Raw genomic sequence first — 19,655 nt, forward strand, 5'->3', positions numbered from 1 at the left:
TGCATCACACAGTCCTTGGCTCAAACAAGCTCCAATTCAAATAAATAAGAAAGGAAGGGAAGAAAAAAACAGGGCAAAGAAAGTTAAAACAGAGTAGTGACTGTGCTGTCTTTGACCACAAGCCCTGTGCTCTGCCCCAGGGCAGCAAAGTAGGAGAAGAAAAATCCAAAGAAAATGCCTTGGTTACAATCCCCTCCTCATGCCACAGTTTCAGGGTTGCTATTTGTTTCCCTGTGACCGCACTGCACTTTCCCCAGAAGCTGAGATTTTTTTTTTTCCCCCCTGTCCATCTAGACAAAAACTTATCAGGAACATGAAATGATATGCAGTAGATTCTCTGTTATGACAGGCTAAACAGAAGTCAGTTGTAATGTGAACATGATTATGGGAAAGGCCTCCATTATTTTGGTTTGGGTTTTTTTGGTTTTGTTTTTTTCTGTTTTGTTTGTTTGGGGTTTTTTTAAATAATCTGTTGTCTGCAGCTGAATATTTGTTCAAGGAAATAATGGGTATAAAGCGATCACTGGCTGTATGCAGCAAAGGACCAGATGCTATTGGGTTACACTTCCCTGAACAGGCAGCACTAAAAGTTAGAACAGTATCGCCTCAATAAAAATGCAACAAGTTAAACTCCAGGCTGTAACAGTGCAGTCACTACTTAAATCTCTATCCCCATTTGTGTAACAGTGTTTACTACTTTTTCTCCCCAGGAGTAAGATTTCAAATAATTCACTACTCTTCTCATTTGCAGTCTCAAAACTCTGTTCTTTCCAGGTCTTTATAGAAAAGAATCAGACTTTATTTTAGAATCTGATTCTGTTTGCTGCCTTTCCAATTATGTCTTCTGCAAACTTGATTATTTATACCCAAGAAGTAGCTCCAAAGGAACCCCTGTGAGAAGGAGTGTTGAGAGATGATTAGCAATGACTGTAAAAAATATTCAAGGGTATGTCTCAGATTTTGCTTCAGCTATGAGGAAACACTGAACTTCTGTTGTCAAATTAGCATCAGAAACATGAAGAGTCCAGAGACACAGCAAGGCCCATAAGATGCTCTCTAGCTTCATAGAATCATGGCTATAAGCAGGACTTAGGACTTCTCAGCAAGGTAGGCAAAATTGGATATTGCTTCCTGGAATAAAGAGCTTGAACTGGAAGTTGAGCTGTTCCTATGACAGGAAGGACAAATGAAAAAGGGGGCACAGATGGGATGTAGAGCCAGAGAAAAAGACCTGTGAACCTTTGAAACTGGACTATATGCTGTCCTAAAGAGAGAAGGGGAAAGTTAGTGGTCCATAACTCTGAGTGACACCTTAGATACCCTATTGCCCTTCCTTCAGCACAAACACCCTGGTCTTTGAGGGCTCCCAAGCAAACAAACTAGGATTAGGGCAGGGGGGTTTTTGGGGGGGGAGTTTTTTGGGGGGTGGGGGGGGGTGGGTTTTTTAGTTTGTTTGGTTTGGGTTTTTTTTGGGGGGGTGGGGGGTGTGTGCAGGGGTGTGTTTTGTTTGGTTTTGGGTGGGTTTTGTTTTTGTTTTGCTGCCCTGGGCAACTTTGATATCCCAAGGGAAGTTCCTGGCTACCTATTTATGTTGTGTCTGTGAGATGGCTTCTGCAATGAGAAGCAAGGAGGTCCATTAGAGGATTCCTAAAAATATTTTGAGGTATCCATCCAGTTTCTAGCCATTACAGGAAGCATCATTGTTTTTATGATCTAGATACATTGCACTGCATTACAACGGTAGTATTATATCACAGTTTGCAAGCTTTCATATACTGCACTTAGGACCAGTTAAATGCAACCTCAGGGATGGATTGGGATTAATCCAATCAGATGGATCTGCCATTGGGATGGATCAACTTGTCTGTTGCACCATCAGTGAAGTCAATTTTTGTGCAAGGCATAACTGAAACATTAAGATAAACTCAGAAGCAAAATATTAAGATAATTAGTTGCCGTGGTGACTCAACACATAACATTTCCCAATATTACACGTCACACATTCACGCCTAGAATTTTCTTGTTTGAAGTGGAAGGAGAGTAGATGCTCTCCATAGCATCTTGGGATCTCTTCAGTGGATGCTCCACAATAGGTCATCCACTCAATTATTAGAAAGTTTTTAAAGATATAGCAAATCTGGTATAACGTCAGGTTAAAATGCAGGATCACAGTCATATCAGGACTAACCAATGCCAAAAGCCACATAAGAATTTGTACAAAAATCTAGAAATTCAATACTTATTTCATGAAATTCCACCACCTGGAATGAACACAAACAGAGAATGAAGTCACTTAGATTGGAAACTTCATATATTTTTTTAAAAAAGCCACCATGATTTGATCAGTTTGCTGCTGGCCTATTTACCAGAACATGTTTGCCAGGAAATTTTAAGCTAGTGCAGTCAGAAGATGACTGTTTACTTAGCTTCTTCACACAGTTACTCTCTTACACACAACTGTAGTAGGCCTGATGCTGAGATATCAGTTCAATCACATATTTAAAAAAAAAAAAAAAAGAGACACACATTTCTTTAGATCTTTAGAGGTGACACTTGGTATAGCTCCTTCAGCTGTACTTTGACTCCCATTTCAACCCCTCTTGGTGCCGCCTTTTTGGTGCTTGTTGAGCACTGGTTGAAGTTTGTTTATGGGAGAAGGAGAAAGAAGTATTCTACATTGGCAGGAAAAGTCACTTTTCAATAAGTCAGAAGTTGGCCTGCCACGTTCTGCGTGTGAAATTGTTACGTCAGTTCCTTCCTCATTCTGTATTATCTAAATAATTCATGAGGGTTGTTTGGTTTGGTTTTTTTTCCAAGAGTGTGCAGTAATTCTATAAAGGACCATATAAAATATTTATGAGGTTTACATAAAATACACCTGCTGTGTGGATACGTTACCTACCAAGTCTTACCTCAGATGGACTGATTTATTTGGGGTCTGTTTTCGTAAAGTTTCTCAACCTTTCCCACAGTTTCAAGCCACATAATCTTCTAGCAAAGGAAGTTAAGAAACTAATGTCAATGAAGTCTGTTCAAAGCTTTCACTTTTACTGATTTTACCCCTCCAGATATTCATAGATCAAAAATCCTAATCTGACTGAAGCCAGATGGCATGAGTATGCCTAATCCATTGTACTAATGGTTTTGGAGGGGATTACTCAAACTTTTCTTCTTGCTTGCACTGAAAGAAACAAACCAGCACTTAAAATGCACCCAAACTTAAATAATTTGATGTCTTCTCTCTGTAAAAAGACCAATATTAAATAAGTAAACAAACTATGTCATTGAGTGTACGTATAAGGATACCATGAGACAATGACATAAATGAATGAGTTTTGCCAGACCTAAGTTTCATCTCTGTGTATCACTGCTTCCAAAGGGGAACAACTGTGCAGTTATCATTCCGTTATGCTGATGCATTGCTTTTGCTCCTTCTACAAAGTGAAAAGCTAGAAGTTTCACCAACTGAAAATAGTTTTGCTCATAAAAAATGATCATTTGGTTTGTCCACTTCATATTAGAACAAAGAACTTCCATTAACCAAGGGCTTATCAGTACTTCTTGATGAACTGATCTGTCAAGACCAATGTCTTTGGTATCCTTTTGTTATCATCTGAATCAGTGAATATCTTTTAACCTCTGATATCGCACATTTGTTTCCAAAGAAAACCCTTAGATGCATCATTGCATTAAAACAGCAACAGAAGTGTCCTAGAAGTATGGGTTAAGAGTGTGATGATTATCTTTTTCACTGTAACACTTGGTGGTTTAGCTATTCAAAAAATTATTATTCCATGACTAACATAATAATTGCATAATGGTGCTAAATAACACAAAATAAAAACAAAGCTTTCTAACAATGTTTTTGGATTACACTCTCCAAAGTCTGTTAATGAGTGACCTGCAATTTATGAGGAGCTGGGGGAGTAGACTCACACTAGCTGTTTGTCTTAGGATATGAAAGGATAAGAGAGACAAAAGGCAGCTTTGAACAATCAATGCATCACTATTGATAGCTGCACAGAGCCACAAATACACTGACTCCACAGACAGCAGCAGGAAGATTATAGAAACACTGCTGAGCAAATTGTAGCCCACCAATGCCAACCCTCTCTAGCCTGGCAGGCTGTGTGGCTCATTCTGGTGGTGGGCAGGGCCCTATGGTGCAACCAGCCTTCAAATACACTGCACAGCCATTACTTCCCTACATACCAGTGAATCCAATGCCATCAGGAAGGAGAGAATGACTTCAGTCACTTTACGGGCCAGAAATCTTCATGGACCATTTATAGACTATTTGATCCGAGTGGTCATCCTTTTTATGGATAACACATCAAGTAGGATGAAAGAATAAAACCCTCTGTGCACTGGCTGCCTGCTCTTGAGTCTTAAACTTAGACTTCAACTTATAAACACTCTCTATGTATTAATTCTGGGAAATACTTTTGGAACATCAGTCTGCAGTTGGGGTGAAGAAGTACAGATGACTCACACTTTTTATTGGTTGCATAAACTTTTATTTCTATTAAAAACTGTTTTCTAAACATGCATTTCATTATTTTTTTTTCCTACTTGCTAACGTTGATTTGGCATTGTTTTCATCTGCACCAGAATAACAGTGGTTGTTATTTTCATGGCAGGATTTGTTTTCACATTTTTGGTAATAACAAAATAAGTACTGTTTTCCCAGCACTAATCAGCCCAATTTATCACGATTCCAGAGCTGGCAAGTTGTGGCTTCTCTATGGGTACAGTTAAGCATATGCTTTTCAGCTACACATAATATTCATCCTGCCTCTCAGCTGGATTTTACTTACAATATACACCACCTAAATCCAGAACAGCTCCTTGTAACCACAATCAGAATCCAGCCCAGACAGTTAATTCAGGAAAGGAACATAAAAATACCATGATAGTATTTGATGTGCCAAGGACAGCATCATTCTAACATAACTAACATGCTAAATATGGTGGGAGAGAACCTGCAAGTAGGTAAAGACCTTCTACTTCATGCTGCTTTGATAGGTCTCAGCATATACAGGTAAATAGATATGGCACACAAAGTGTATGGTTAGAAGGTCAGCCTCCATACGTGGCTAGGTTTGTCCAACAAGACTCAATACCCTCACCAGGGCACAGCCTGGGACATCCATGCAGGGATGGGGACTGACAGTTCAGTTGTCCTACAAGCCTCCTCCACATCCAATCCAGGCAGCAGCATGTTGCTCACAGCAGCCCACACAGATGAGGTGGGACAGAGGCCTCCAGCCAACCTGATCCAGCCCTCCACCTTGCTCTGCTCAAGCATTAACACACAGACCAGGACAATGCCCTACCTGGGAAAGCTCAAGGCCATTTCTTGCCCCTCTTTGACAAATCCTGCCACTCACCATCATGTGGGAGAGCGTGAAAAGTGGCATCAGTAAAGACACCAGAAGATGGTGTCCTCATGGGAAACAGCCCAGCCTATAGTCTCATTGTGAAGGATCTGTTAGTTTGCACAGGGCAATGGGAATTGGAGCGGTTTCACTGATTTTTGCATCCTTTATGTTCCATGCTACCCAACAGCTCTATTCCATTTTCTGTAGTCACCTGGCACTAACTTTATGTGATGCACCAGCACTTGCATTTCCAACTCAGGCACAAAGCGTCTAAAAGCTGCAGGTATCATCTGCTCCTCACTGTGCCGTGAAGACTTGCTACAGGTATCCACAGCTTCCCTTGCCCCACTGCGTAGTGGTTTGAGGTTACTCTTGAAACATAGTTCACTGCCTGCCTTTGACTTTGCTCATGCTTGAGGGGGACCAGCTTGTTGCCTGGTTTGGGGCTCCTATTTTCTCTCTTCCAGGAGTGCACCTTCCCCACTACAGCACAACCATGCCTCAGCTCTGCATGCTGAGGCAAATATTGGGAGCAAAGAGATCTGCTTTTCAGTGGGTACACTTTATTCTGCAGGGGTTTTTTTAACATAATATTGTCTTTAAATACTTGTGGCATGATTAGAGAGCACAGAGAAAGAGCAGGACAATTGCTGTCTTTCAGCCAGGAGGCCAACTTATCTCAGTATCTTGTATCAGAAATGGGGGCTAAATACTACGGTGTACTTGTAAGCCGATTTTAAATTTTGGAGGCTTACAACTTAGAAATGCATTAACTCTGGCCATTTTAATTCCTTGCCTGCCTGACACTCTTGGAACACTCCTGTAGTTTTTTTTCAATACTAAGCCCTTAGGCTTCCACTAACTAAGCTGGAAATTGTGTGTGGTATTTTGACTATTTTATCTATTTAAGTTTTATCTATTTAAGTGTATTTAGGTTTTCCAAAATAGCTGGAAATAAGAATTAAATGAATCTTAGATGTAAGATAATGAATAAATATTCCAACTCATGGACTACAAGATTTGGTAACAATTCTCAAGGGAATCACAACAGTTTGAAGCAAAACAAAGCTTATTAGTCCTCTCCAGGATTCATCAGCTGGGGCCACTCTGATTACATTGAGCAACAGGTAAGGAAGGAAAACCAGTGTTATGACGGAGCTGACAGAAAGGGAGCCAATCTTCTTTACTCCTCAACTTTAGTCATTACGCCCATTCCCCCTTTCATTCTCTCGAACTAGTAATCAGCCATGTCTCATAACCCAAGAATGAAGCTGCCCTACAAACATGTTACACACTAATAAAGGAATTCATATTTTTCCCTCATGTCTAGCCTTCTATTTTAGGAAGTTGGGTTTGGCTTTTCCCCCCACCCCCCATTCCAGCAATATTTGTCCCTGCTTTTCCCTTCCCAGTTCCTTAACCCTATTTCAATGGAGGCTCTTGCCACCCTTCTCACCCTTGCCTCTTGCACACCCGCCTCTTTGCACTTGTTCCTCTAATTATAGTTCCTACACTTTTCCCTAAAACAGGCTGGCGTGAACCAAGTAACAAGCAGCATTGCCTTAAATGCAAAGACAACATTTAACAAAGTAAGCGGACAGGAGGCAAACTCCAAGGAGACAAAATTGCAGTTACACAGCCCACACTGAGGAATGTCTCCAAATACTCATGAATAAACAAGATGTAAGGGAAGCAAGGGCATTCAGTCACGAAGATAGATGAAGTAACAGTTTCTTCTTCTCAACTGCTTGGCATTTAATATATCAGTGAGATGGCAGCAAGCCTTGGCTTTAGTACAACTTGAGCCTGCAAGGATAACAGTTTGTATTTCTGCCTTGCGGGTGCCACATTTATGCCTTGTCAAACAGTAGTGTGGGAACATTTGCAGAGTTTTGCCTCCAGACTGAAGGAAGCAAATAATTGCATGCAATTGTCAGAGACATTCCAAGGTTACACTAGTAAACTCACGTACTAATAGTATTTATTGTTTTTCTTTCTCTAAATGAACACCAATTAGCCTTGCACTTTGCTGACAAAACCTTCCCATTCTGTTCAAAATAGGATCTTTGAACACGCTTCTTGTGTTCAGTAATACAGCTCCTCAACATAATGTTACGTGCCTCATTTGAGTCATGGTGGCTGAGTAAAGGGTAAAGATCCAACACTGACATTTCGTCTTCTCTTACAGTTAAGCAGTTATGAACATGGACAAGGCAAAGGTTATGAAATTAAGGCAGAATTTACCACCTCACCAGAATCCAGATGGAGGAAGCTTTCTTCTCAGAATATGAGTTAACAAAGATATATGGATTCAATTAGTCCCTGCCCAATATGAATGGTGCATAGTTTACCTTTGTGTCAAGCCACCTTGTAAATCAGATAGCTTTACAGTCATCTGCCTGTGAGTACCTTAGCTGCCATTCTTACTGCCTGCCACCATGTTTTGTCTATTTACACAGTAAGAAACAAAGGGGGTTTTTTTCAGTTCCTATGTCCTTTAACTTTTTTGCTTTGGAAAGAAATTCAGTGAGTTTTCCCATCCTTCTCCCCCTGCACCTCCCATTAGAGGAAAGAAGAGGGAGGGTAAGAAAGAGAATATGAGAAGAACAGCAGAAGAAAAAAAAGTTAATGTCTCAAGCATGTCCTCATACCTTTAAAATGCCAAGAAAGGATAACTATTTCCATTTCATTTCCCTCCTCCAGTCTGAAGAACTCCATGGGAGAGGAGATGATGACTGGCTGAAAGCAGCAAGAGGTATATCATGAGCAGCTGAAGCAGGAAACCTGACAGTATCTAAAATGTCAGAAAGGTTTCCTCTCTCAGTGAATTGGAAGTTGTTATGTAAAGCCCAGCCATTTCCTTCTCCCACTTCGCTGCTTACAGGGAGTGTTACCCCAAGTTGCTCTACATCAAGCTTTGGGGAAAGTGTTTTTCTCCATTGATTCTCCAGAGGTGTTTACTTGTGGCCATATCTAAATACTGGTCATGCAAGTCATGCACCACTAGCATTAGTCACTCTCCCTTCTTTTGTTCCCTAATTGATCCAAGGAAAGGAAATGAGATAAAGGCATGTCACCAACAGTTGTTCACTGAGTGACAAGACCTTTGGCAAATTCAAGTTGAACATGAGTCTGGTAGGGCAAGAATTTTATATGAAGATTCTCTGCCAGGACATTCACAAGACAACATGAAAATGGATTTTGAAACATGTAGAAGCATTTACAGTAACTTAATCTATAGTAATAAACAAGTTATGGCCAAGACATAAGCCTTAACAACTGGCACAAGATCATCTTGTAGCATTTAACTGACTAGCATAGTGACTGGCATGGTTTTAGCCTTTGTGAACCATAATTCAAGCTATGCTCAGACAGCACAGGTCAGGGAGCAGTCCTTTTAGAGAAGGTGGCCAGAGGTGCACGACACCTGGTAGCCATGCAGCTGGGCCATACCTCTCTCTCTCCCACAGGGGCTGGCTTGTGAGATTTAATAGTATAGACATACCTGTAAAACTCTGGGCAGGAATATCACCAAATGTACAACTACTAAGAACTGTTCCCAGAGAGCAAGGCCTATTAGTGAGTGATGCCGCATAATGAATCTGCAAAGGAGACATGAAAAATGTGTTCCATGGCATTCTTGGCATGATAACGCTGGCAGTTGAAAAGCTTGTTGTAGGGGAGGGTGGGTGTTTTTACCCCTTTTCCCCTAGACTCCTAAAAAAATCCAGGTGAGATGCAGACACTTTATAGTAAACTTAAATCAACAGGCAATACTTTTTTGTTGTTAGTTGCCTTCTGTGGTTCACAGATTTCAGAAACAAACTTAGGTGGAAAAGTCACAGCCGTAAATCAGTAGATCTACTTCTCATTACAAACCACCACTTCTGATATTAGAGGTTGAATCCTGCAAATGGTCTGTCCTATAACAAGAAGCAGCCATGAGTCCTTCTGCTCCAGAAGGATACTTTGGCGTGAGTTTTTTTCCCAGAGCAGCACCTTGTCTGGAGATCCAGAGGACACAAGTACACCCAAGGCAATGCACCTGGCATGACTCCCTAGTACCACCATGACAAGTAGTGTGCTGTGCCCTGTAACACACCTGGGACAGCAACAGAACCTCCCACAGTCACTGCTTCCACTTTTGCTCACTTGCACTGATACCAGGGAGTTTGCCACACTGTGTCACCAGAGCACTAGCTGTCCCTTGTCAGATAGTCTTCTCAACCCTGAGATCAGAATACAGACACTGTCTGGTAACGCATAAATCACCCTGTTACCTTTACCTGGAGGTAGTAAGCCTTGACCCTTTCATAAGGCAAGCGCCCGAGCAGTGCTGTCAGCAGGGAGTCCACTACAGTGGCAATCAAATAACGCCAGATCATCCATCCCAGAGCTTGGCAAACTCAGATCTCTGTGCCTTGTGTGCCACAGGGTATCTTCCAGTGCTCAAGGCTGCCCGAGAGGAGGCTTGATTCCACAGTCTAGCAAAGCTGTCTGTCAAATAAGATTATCTGGGCATTTAGCCTACATTTTTCATTCGTATTTTTCATGTTTATACTAATTTATGCATATAAATAAGCTATATGTATACATTAGCTTTTCTAGATTTTAACAGCCAAGTATTTCTGAGTGAATATTAAAGAGATGTTAATAACATGGCAAGGCTAATTAAACATTGAACATGTTGCTATGTAGCTAGCATTTTAAGGAGAACTACAGCTGCTGTGATGGGATTTCATTTATGTGCAAGAAAACACCCTCTTGAAATAATCAGAGATATATTATTCGGAAAAATACAATATCAAACTATTTCAGCTGTCAAAATAATAAAAAATCTGATGGGAACAAATCAAACCATTTAGCAATTGTATAAGAAAGCTCCAATTTATAGGAGGAGGTGAGGCTTGTTTCTCTTATACATTTGATGATTGTGGCTACAATAACACTATCTATTTATAATGGATTTGGATGAAGTAATCCAGTCTTAAATGGAACTAAAAGAGATAAATACATATTAATAAAGGCACAGATAAAAAGCGTCAGCAGATATGCTAAGTATCTCTCAGTTGTGAAATACAGAGATATAAAATATCTTTTAAGAGTTTGGTAAATAGCTACTCTGAATGTTAACAAGTGCAGGCAGGCAATTTAAACAAAGACTAAGGCAGCAGGCAAGTCATACTGCACTGCCTCAGCTGTCTCTCCTACCAAGCATCTTGTATCATCATGCAGAACTGTTATTTTCCTTATTTTCCTGATTTATATGGTAGATCAAAGTCTGAAATACAATTTTCTGTATGAAATGTGATTGCCAGCTCTACTTTCACTCTGTTAATGTAGCACTGTAAACTTCCATTTCTTTTTGTCATTTCCTTGTCAACCATTAACTCTTTAAGCCTTTCTTTTATTTTAGATTACAGTCCCTGTAAACAACCTTTGAAATGTGAAAATAAACCTAACTTATCATAGCTTGTAGTTCCTCTCAAGCATCACAACAGCTATACTGCAGCTGTACAGACCCTGGCACCTCATATTGTGCCTTCTGATAGCTGTACGAACTGCAGTGGTTTACACAACTTAAATATCTACAACTTAAGCAACTCAGTGGACAAGATAAATATCCAGTTGAATGTCTCCAAGTAGCACCAATTCATCTAGGAAGATGGTTAGTAAAATTAAGTATCAAAACCAGATATGGCTGTATCCACAGAGGCATCAGATCTGATAAATGGCATAGCAGCTACATTAAAATGGAGAAGAGTCATAATTTAAAGCCATATTGGTTCTGCAGAAGCAGCCAAAACTTGACTCTTTGGCTACAGCAGCTGCATATAAAAGGATAAAAGCAGGGCCCACGACCTCACAGTGTTACTGAGGCACTCTAAAATCTTGAATGTTTTTAAAAAAACTGGACTATATCCAAGCAGGCTGAGGTACAGCACTCCCAACTCCTGCAAAATTGCCCTTGAAATAAGGAAGATGTTGGCACACCACATTTGAGCAAAAGCAGACTTTCGTAGTGGGATGAAGCATTGAGCCGTTTAGACCAGCAACAACAAAGATTAGATGTGGCTAATGATGATATTTTATATAAACAGAAACAAGCAAGTTAGGTCGCAGCATTTCAACAGCCTTCCCTCTTCCAGACAATCCGTCACCCCTATGATGTAATAGGGAAACCTCCAGACAGGAGAAACATTTTCCTATGCTGCTTTTTACAAAGGTCTAAAGATTCACTGCAGGATTATTTTCACTGATTGTCTCCCACAGGTCAAAACCATCTGCTTAAGACATGCGTCTAAAACAATTATCATGTTTCCCAAGGCAGTAAAACATAAGGAAGATTTTGCCAAGATTAAAACCAAACAAAAACCCCCATTAAGACTGAATGTCAATATGCAAAACTGGTTAAGTAGTAGCCCTGCATAAAAACACTGACATGAACCCTGCATCCCAAGATTGCCCATGTTCCTAAATTTGGGGCTTTGATTGCTAAGTGAAAGATTTTCTTCATGAATGTCTAAGGAATAGACCATATAGTGGCAAATAGACAATATAGAGATCAGTTCAGGTAAATGGGCCCATCTTTGCTTCAAGAGCAACGTGAGCAAAAATTTTTTTATATTAGCAGGGGAAAAAAAAAATTATGTACTTGCCTTACACCTTTGTGCAAAACATTAACAAAATGACCACACTACAGCAGAGAGCGTAAAAACCGTTTTCATTAGAAATGGCACAACTGAGACTCTATGTGATGGTAGGCTACAGCTTAGCAAGTGTGAGTTTAAATCATTTGCAATAAAGTGCAGATTTAAAAACGTAACAAGCAATTCCCATTAGCCCTAATTAACGGCTTGGTAGAAAACAGTGTCAAAATAAAATGCCTACTGTAAAAGCGATAGAATGAGATTTTGATCCATATATAATACTCTTAAACTAAAAGACACCAGTGGAGAATAGATGGTTGCCTGATGACAATTTGTTTGCTAGAAGGTTGAAAACAAGAACATCTACACTGTTACAAATTCATGTTAGAGTTACTGAAGATTTAGAGAGATAAATAGGCAAAAATTGAGCCCTGCGTCTGGTTAGGAACCCCAAAACCTCTAAGTGTCCTGGGAACGATTTAGCGTATAGCATCCATGATAAGATCCAAGTGTCTGTTATTTCACAAGATATAACACAGTGGTCATACAAAAATCATCACTACGAGTGAACTTGGTGTATGGAAAAATTAAGAAGTTTTTTTCTTGTTCCAGAAAAGTTGTGAGAATCAGACATGCGGCCATTCATTCTGCAAGGCAGCAGGCTGTGGCAGACAGCCACCCTGGCATGGCAAGGCAAAAGTGGACTTACTTTATTCAGCAGCAGTACAGACAATGTTTCTGAGGAGTCCAGAAGTTCATATAATAAATAGCAGAGCACACCCCAGAGACTAATTGAGCGTAACAGGTGCCTAGGTTGTTCTAACGCATCTGGAATTCTGCATCACATCAGTGTGTAGATTGTAAATTACTGTCATTTAGATGTTTGTCTCAAGAAGCGCCATACAAGTAAGTACATTTTCAGTCTGAAGAGGAAGACCTGGCAGGAACAGATGTCCCATAGGGCAATGTTCATTAGCTTGGACTGCAGCACAGAGTGCAGCCCCCCGCCGGAGCCATCTTCAGGCTGTATAAGAGCCCCATGTCTCCCCAGAGGGAGAGCCCTGCTGGGCAGCAGGTGATGGGAGACAGATAGCCCTGTCTGTTTCTACGGGGCAAAGTACACAGGGGTATTCTCCAGCATTAATTTCTGACAAATTCTGCACAACAGCAATTAGAGCAGAACATGCAGGGCCAGTTGCTTTGTTGTTAAGATAAATTCATTCTCAGAGCAGTCAAAAAGCATCTTAGAGATGTGTTGATAGTCTCTTGCTCTAGGAAGAGCATCAGGACAATACAGATATATTACAAAAAAAACCCAAAACAAACCACTGTAAGACTGAGATGAGCTTGGCACAAGCAGAAAGAATGAAGGTGCATAAGAGCTGGCGTTAAGAGCAGACAAGCCTACAGTGACGCACAGAACATGATTTGACTGGAACCTTGGAGTTCACAGTTAGAAACCTGATCTCACATCCACTGAAATAAATGGAAAGACTTCCAGAGACTAATCTAGGTGAGATGCAGACTGAATCCTTAACCAACACAAGTGGGGAACAAGTTGGGCAAGTGTTTTCGGGGAGTTCAATATTTGTTTGAAACAAGCATTTCTAGGAAAAGTTCCCTAAAAGTAGGAATTCCTGTCACAGGAAAACATTTTTCTTCACCGTTATAATGTTATTTTGACTTAATTTGTCATTAAATTAACTTTAATAAGCACTTTAGTACATCTCTGGGTGAACAGAACACATACCATGAAACATGTTCCTCTAGCTAATTGCTCATTGCTAGATGAGAGGAAGCTTCAAAATTGTTCCCCTCACCACCCTTTTCTCTTTCTAAAATTAGTGACTTTACACAGTTGCACTGTTTGTAGTAAGTACCATTTCAAACAGCATTTGTCTGACCAAATATGGACTTCTAATTAGGTTTGTAGGTTGGATATAGCTTAGCTGTGTTTGTCTGAGTCTTTGCCGTTGTCTCCAAAGAGATAGTGGCAGCTCCTAGATTTGCTTTACAATCAAAAGCAGTAAATTTGATCCATTAGTAAGTTACCATTTAAATATGACAAGTCCCAGAATAAATTTGAAAAGAAGCTGAATAGTTATCAGCTGTAAGCACTGTCCAGATAAAGCAGGGTCAGACAGCTACTGGGTTTGGTACCTACATAAAAATTACCTTCTGGAAAGAAGAGGGTAGAAGTCAGGCTAAAGAAGGATGTAAGATGGCATGCAAGACCTTTTTGTCAAGCAGGAAAACTTCAAAATGTGTTTGACTAAACTACTGCCTATGTTGCCATGCTGCTGCCCAGGCACCTGCATGAATGGAGCAACCGTGGATAACGAGAGGCAAATCGTGCAGTCATGTGCAGAGCTGAACATTGCTGGCTGGGGACAAAGAGCAAATGGAGCAAGTGCAGGCCAGCATCCAACATTGAAGGCGTATAGGAGAAGGAGGCAGTATGGATATGGAGCATCTCAAGGGTCTGAGGGTGCTGATAGGGTATCGGGAGTGATGGTGCTCATCAGGATTCAACCAGTTTGCCCCTCATTTTGCACATTGCCCCCACCCAATAGTAATCAAGAATCTCCCTCTGTAAGCCTAAAGAGCTGCAACCACAAAAATAAACTGCATTTTCTATTTACCACAGATGTAGGCCTCAGACACTTGGCCTGTCACTAGACACACCTCTCACATCAACTGAGGCAACAGGTCCAGCCAAATAAATTTACTGCTGCTTATTTCTTTGTTTATAACTCATTCTTCTGCCTCAGTCCCTTGGCTCTAAGCAATAATTGAGCAATAGTGCATGCATCTCATATTTCCACCACCACAGGTTCAACACAGAGCACAAATCACAGAGACAGATGTACCATGGGTGCAAGTCTCTGCAAGCTGGGGCTGCAAATCCTCAGTCTGTGAATAGCTGTCTCGCTGGCTAGCGGGCAGCCCACGCATCAAGAACTGCAAAATATCCATCATTATTTATTACCACTCATCAAGGTTCTCTTGGTTTGAAGGCTGGTTTCCTAGCCATCTCAGACATTTTTTCTCCACACCAAACATTTATTATTGGGAGACAATGGCAAGATCCTTGCATATTACAGGTCCCTCATCTCTCCAGACCATGCCAGAAGCGTGGAGCAGCTGAAGAGTTGAGGTAGCCTGGGAATCTGTGGATTTACTTTAAGCTCAGTGAAACCAGAAGACAGTGTGGGGTGGTTGTTTTAACACGCTAATACAAAAGTCTGTCAGGAGACAAGGAAATGACAGCCCTGTGGTAGCAATTGCTATCTGCAAGAGAGAGGAGCAAACTGCTGTCCTCTCATCATTTGCAGGAATAATATCTGTGATGATACAGACCTAGGAATTTTTATTACAAGTTCTGTATAAGTGATGTGATTTGACCTTACATTATCTAGTACTGTACTGTTAGAAGGATACTCTTCAAGCACCAGCATACACTGTCCTGTTGTAAGAGACGAACAAGTCTGTTAGCAAGTCTGAAGTATACAGACTCCTTGTGAACACCACTTTCATCCATGCAAAAGCTTAAAAAAATACAGTGGACAGCAGGTAAATAATTAAATATTGCAGGAGAATAAATATTTTTTTGTAGATGTTAACAGCCACACTGAGCTGTGAGCAACAGCACATCATGAGCTCTTTCTACAGCACTGAAAGCTCCAGTTTGTGAACCCACATTTGGAAGAGCCAGTGGAGGATTAGTAGAGACAAACCTCTTACCCTGCTATGTTGAGATGCCCTAGCCATTTTGAGTCTCTTTGTAGAAAGGCTGTTCTAGCTGCAAACCCATTCCACCAGTAAATCTTCTCATACAAGGGATCTGTCATTCAGAGCTACAGTTGTTTACACCAGTCAGTTACACCTACATCTACCTATTAGGTTACTTTCTTTTACAACTTTGTAAAAGAGCCTCATTATGGCTATTAATATGTCTGATGCTACACTACTGTAGCTGGGGACTCAAGGTATGACATCCTGAGCCAAGCTAAGAGCAGCTTCCCCTGAACTTAAGTGCTTCCTCAGTTTGCTGTCCACACTAACTCCAGCCTTTACACAACTACCATTAAGGTAAGGCTGACATTGCAGAAATGCTGTATGAACATTTGACATAACACAGGTCTCATCTGGAGAAGGGAGAAATCTAAACAGACAGAAATGTAGGAAAAAAACCACCAAAGGCAAGTGATCCACCAGCAATGGCTACACAGAGGGGAGAATCCACATCTCCTCATATCCCCCCTTTGTGCTGTTTCCAGGGCACTGTCACCATTAGCTACATCTTTCTGAAGCAGTTTTCAAAGAGTTTGCATATTCCCTCTACCTTTCTCAAGGCATAGATAGTACCACAAGGCATATGCTCTAGTGTTGTTTACAGAGCAACAAGTAACAGAGTAGTCTGTACAGCTTCCAAAGGAATTCCTGGTCGCTTACTCTGCGGTTATCATAATACCAAAATGTGTTTCCTGGTTACTTCTCTTTGCAATGTTTATGCACCAAGAACAGATGATCATTTCACAGAAACCAAAGAGCCTAACCAAGTGCAGGGACAAATTACAGTATAGCAAAAAAATTGGTGCATTACACTAGCAGAGCAGATTAAATTCTCAAAGCATTTTAAGCATTTAATAAATATATACAAGCTGATATTTATTTGTAGGAAGACAATTTTTTTCCATGTTGGACAATGTCCACCCATTCTTTTTTAAATTAAACTCTAAAAAGGCAATTTGAAAGATAATGCTAGAATCTGTCCTTACTGCACGATTCTGTAATTAAGATAGAGCTCTGCAAAGTACTTGCAAGAAGTCCCACACTAACCAACTATTTTTACATGGACAACAGTTGTTCCACCAAAAATTCATGCAAGTTAGATGAAACTAGACCAATACTTTTCTTAAAGAATCCCATCCACAAACTATTGAAATACTGGTAGTAATGCAACAGTTTTACATCTAGCTTGAATGGGTTTGGTTCTGCATATTTTATTTAAGCACATAATGTTAAATTTATGCCTTCACTTTGATAGTGTTCCTGGGATGCTTTTCCCCCCTTCCCCCCCCCACCCCCCCCAATAAAACATCAGAGGTGAAACAGATTAGTCACATCTGAGACATTCCAGCACATGAGTTTGCCAGTCATTAGCAAGTGTAGTTCTCTGTAAAGCTCCCACTAAAAGCAAAACACAGACAGATTTTGCCAAATCCTGCTCAGATAAAGAGGGGATCCTTGAACTCCTTTGCAGGAGCCAAGCAAAATGCATTAGCTTGCACTCCCAGTATGTAGGGCCAAGGGGAAAACAAACAGAGAGCTAGCCTCACTTACTGGCCTTGTGCCCTTTCCACACCATAAAATGACTGAGGCAACATGGAAGAAATGTTCTCCTTACCCCGCTGAAACGCACAGGCCAGCTCGCTTGTATCCTCATTTTCAAAGGCCTTTGCTTTACTAACAGGCATAAATGCATTGCTTCTTCTTGTGTGCCTGTATGATGTCCAGCGTTTCACCTTCCATAACTTGAAGTTTGACAGCTTCCATGCTGTCAAGGAATGCACCAAAAGTGATGTTGTGCAAGTGCAAGGGGGTGAGAGTGAGAATGAGGAGCAGTTTCATATGTAATATGATCTACAGACTTTCATACTGTGTGCAGTAGGAATAAAAGGAGTCATTAGTGAGATGAAGTATAAATTTTACACTCCTGTAGTCAGTTACTTAACTGATCTTTCCAGAAACTTGGCAAAAGAAGTGTACTGCAGCTATGCATATATATTATACTTAATGATGGCCATTAAGCCTGCAGTCACAAGATTCAGTTTGCCTTTTGCTGCTAAATTTGTACTGCAGCCTCCCAGATTTTGTAATAGTTACTGACAAGGTACAAAATAATAGTTCTGTGAAATCACAACCCTGATTACTAAAGGGGTAACTGTACCCCCTTTTTCATCTTCATTGGTCCCAGTGGGTTTATACCAACAATAAATTTGGTTCATTCTTTGAAGATGAAAGGTGCTATAAAGTGCACTTTATTAAAACCACTATAAAGACTTGTTATTTTTGCTCATATACCTGCTGAGTGATTGTTTCCAGAAGTCTAACAGCACCCCCTGAACACACACACTCACTTTACTTTCTGACTTGGAGAATCCCTCTTGAAGCTGTAGGCCACTTTTCCAGCTTTTGGTGTATGGCTTCATGTATACTTCAGGACTACAGATCTGCCTTTCTATAACCCAGACAGCTGTGTAGGAATACAGCTTTACTACAAGGTAGAAGCAATACAACATCTTAATAGATGGAGATGATCCAGAGAACCAGGTTCAGACTCAGATGATGATTTTGAGTCTTGCCCAGCCCATGGACACCAGTGGGTTCAGATGTGTCAGTGTCAAATTCTGACTGTCTTTGACCCCAACCAGAGATCTCCCACAATGATTCTAGTGATTATTTCTTCCCCTGCACGATGACTTTATTTACATAGGAAAAATCTTGAGAAGCCTGCAGGACCATTTTTTAACATCTACTGAAAAATTTCCTCCCTCACTTTCCCTTTTGGTGCAGAATCTCTGAATCACTCTTTCCCAAAATAGTGTCCCAAAACTCACATGAGCTTATTCTTTTGAGGCTGTTGACAGAAATGTTAGTGCTAGCAAAAGAACAGCCTAGGTTCCCAGTACCCACATCATGATATAAAATCTACAGTCACCAGGCTCTCCCAAAACAGGATGCCATCTCCAGGTATACACCTTTAAAAGTAGCACTCTTCCTACCAAAATTGTCTGCTTAGCATTTTGAATTTCTGTTGTACGGAAGCCAAGAGCATGATTTCTGAGAATCATAGAATGGTTTGGGTTGGAAGGGACCTTAAATATCATCTCGTTCCAACCCCCCTGCCATGGGCAGGGACACCTTCCACTAGATCAGGTTGCTCAAAGCCCCATCCAACCTGGCCTTGAACACTGCCAGGGAGGGGGCAGCCACAGCTTCTCTGGGCAACCTGTGCCAGTGTCTCACCACCCTCACAGGAAAGAATTTCTTCCTTATATCTGATCTAAATCTACCTTCTTTCAGTTTAAAACTGTTACCCCTCATCCTATGCCTGCAATCCCTGATACAGAGTCCCTCCCCACCTTTCCTGTAGCCCCCTTTAAGTACTGGAAGGCCACTATAAGGTTTCCCTGGAGCCTTCTCTTCTCCAGGCTGAACAACCCCAACTCTCTCAGCCTGTCCTCGCAGGGGAGGTGCTCCAGCCCCCTGATCATCTTCGTGGCCTCCTCTGGATCCACTTGAGCAGGTCCATGTTCTTCTTATGTTGAGGGCCCCAGATCTGAACACAGTACTCCAGGTGGGGTGTCATGAGCATGGAGTGGAGAGGGAGAATCATCTCCCTCAACCTGCTGCTCACACTTCTTTTGATGCAGCCCAGGATATGGTTTGCTTTCCGGGCTGTGAGTGCACATTGCTGGCTCATAGTCAGTTTTCCATCCACCCATAACCCCAAGTCCTTCTCTGCAGGGCTTCTCTCAGTCCACTCATCTCCCAGCCTGTATTTGTACTTCAGATTGCCTCAAGTACTTGAGCAAAGACTTCGTTCAAATTATTAACT

The 19,655-nt window shown here is 41.1% G+C and overlaps 1 long non-coding RNA gene across 2 annotated transcripts in view; it reads right to left on the bottom strand.

Moving 5' to 3' along the window:
* The window catches only part of LOC141934178 (uncharacterized), a 31,964-nt gene extending 23,859 nt beyond the window's left edge, over positions 1-8,105 (bottom strand). For both annotated transcript variants that reach the window (XR_012626288.1, XR_012626287.1), the window contains exon 1: positions 8,033-8,105. This is a non-coding gene — a long non-coding RNA (uncharacterized LOC141934178). The remainder of the gene's footprint in view (positions 1-8,032) is intronic.
* Between the last annotated feature and the right edge of the window lie 11,550 nt (positions 8,106-19,655).

This window comes from Strix aluco, chromosome 1 (assembly GCF_031877795.1).
Source record: "Strix aluco isolate bStrAlu1 chromosome 1, bStrAlu1.hap1, whole genome shotgun sequence".
Classification (NCBI taxonomy): Eukaryota; Metazoa; Chordata; class Aves; order Strigiformes; family Strigidae; genus Strix; species Strix aluco.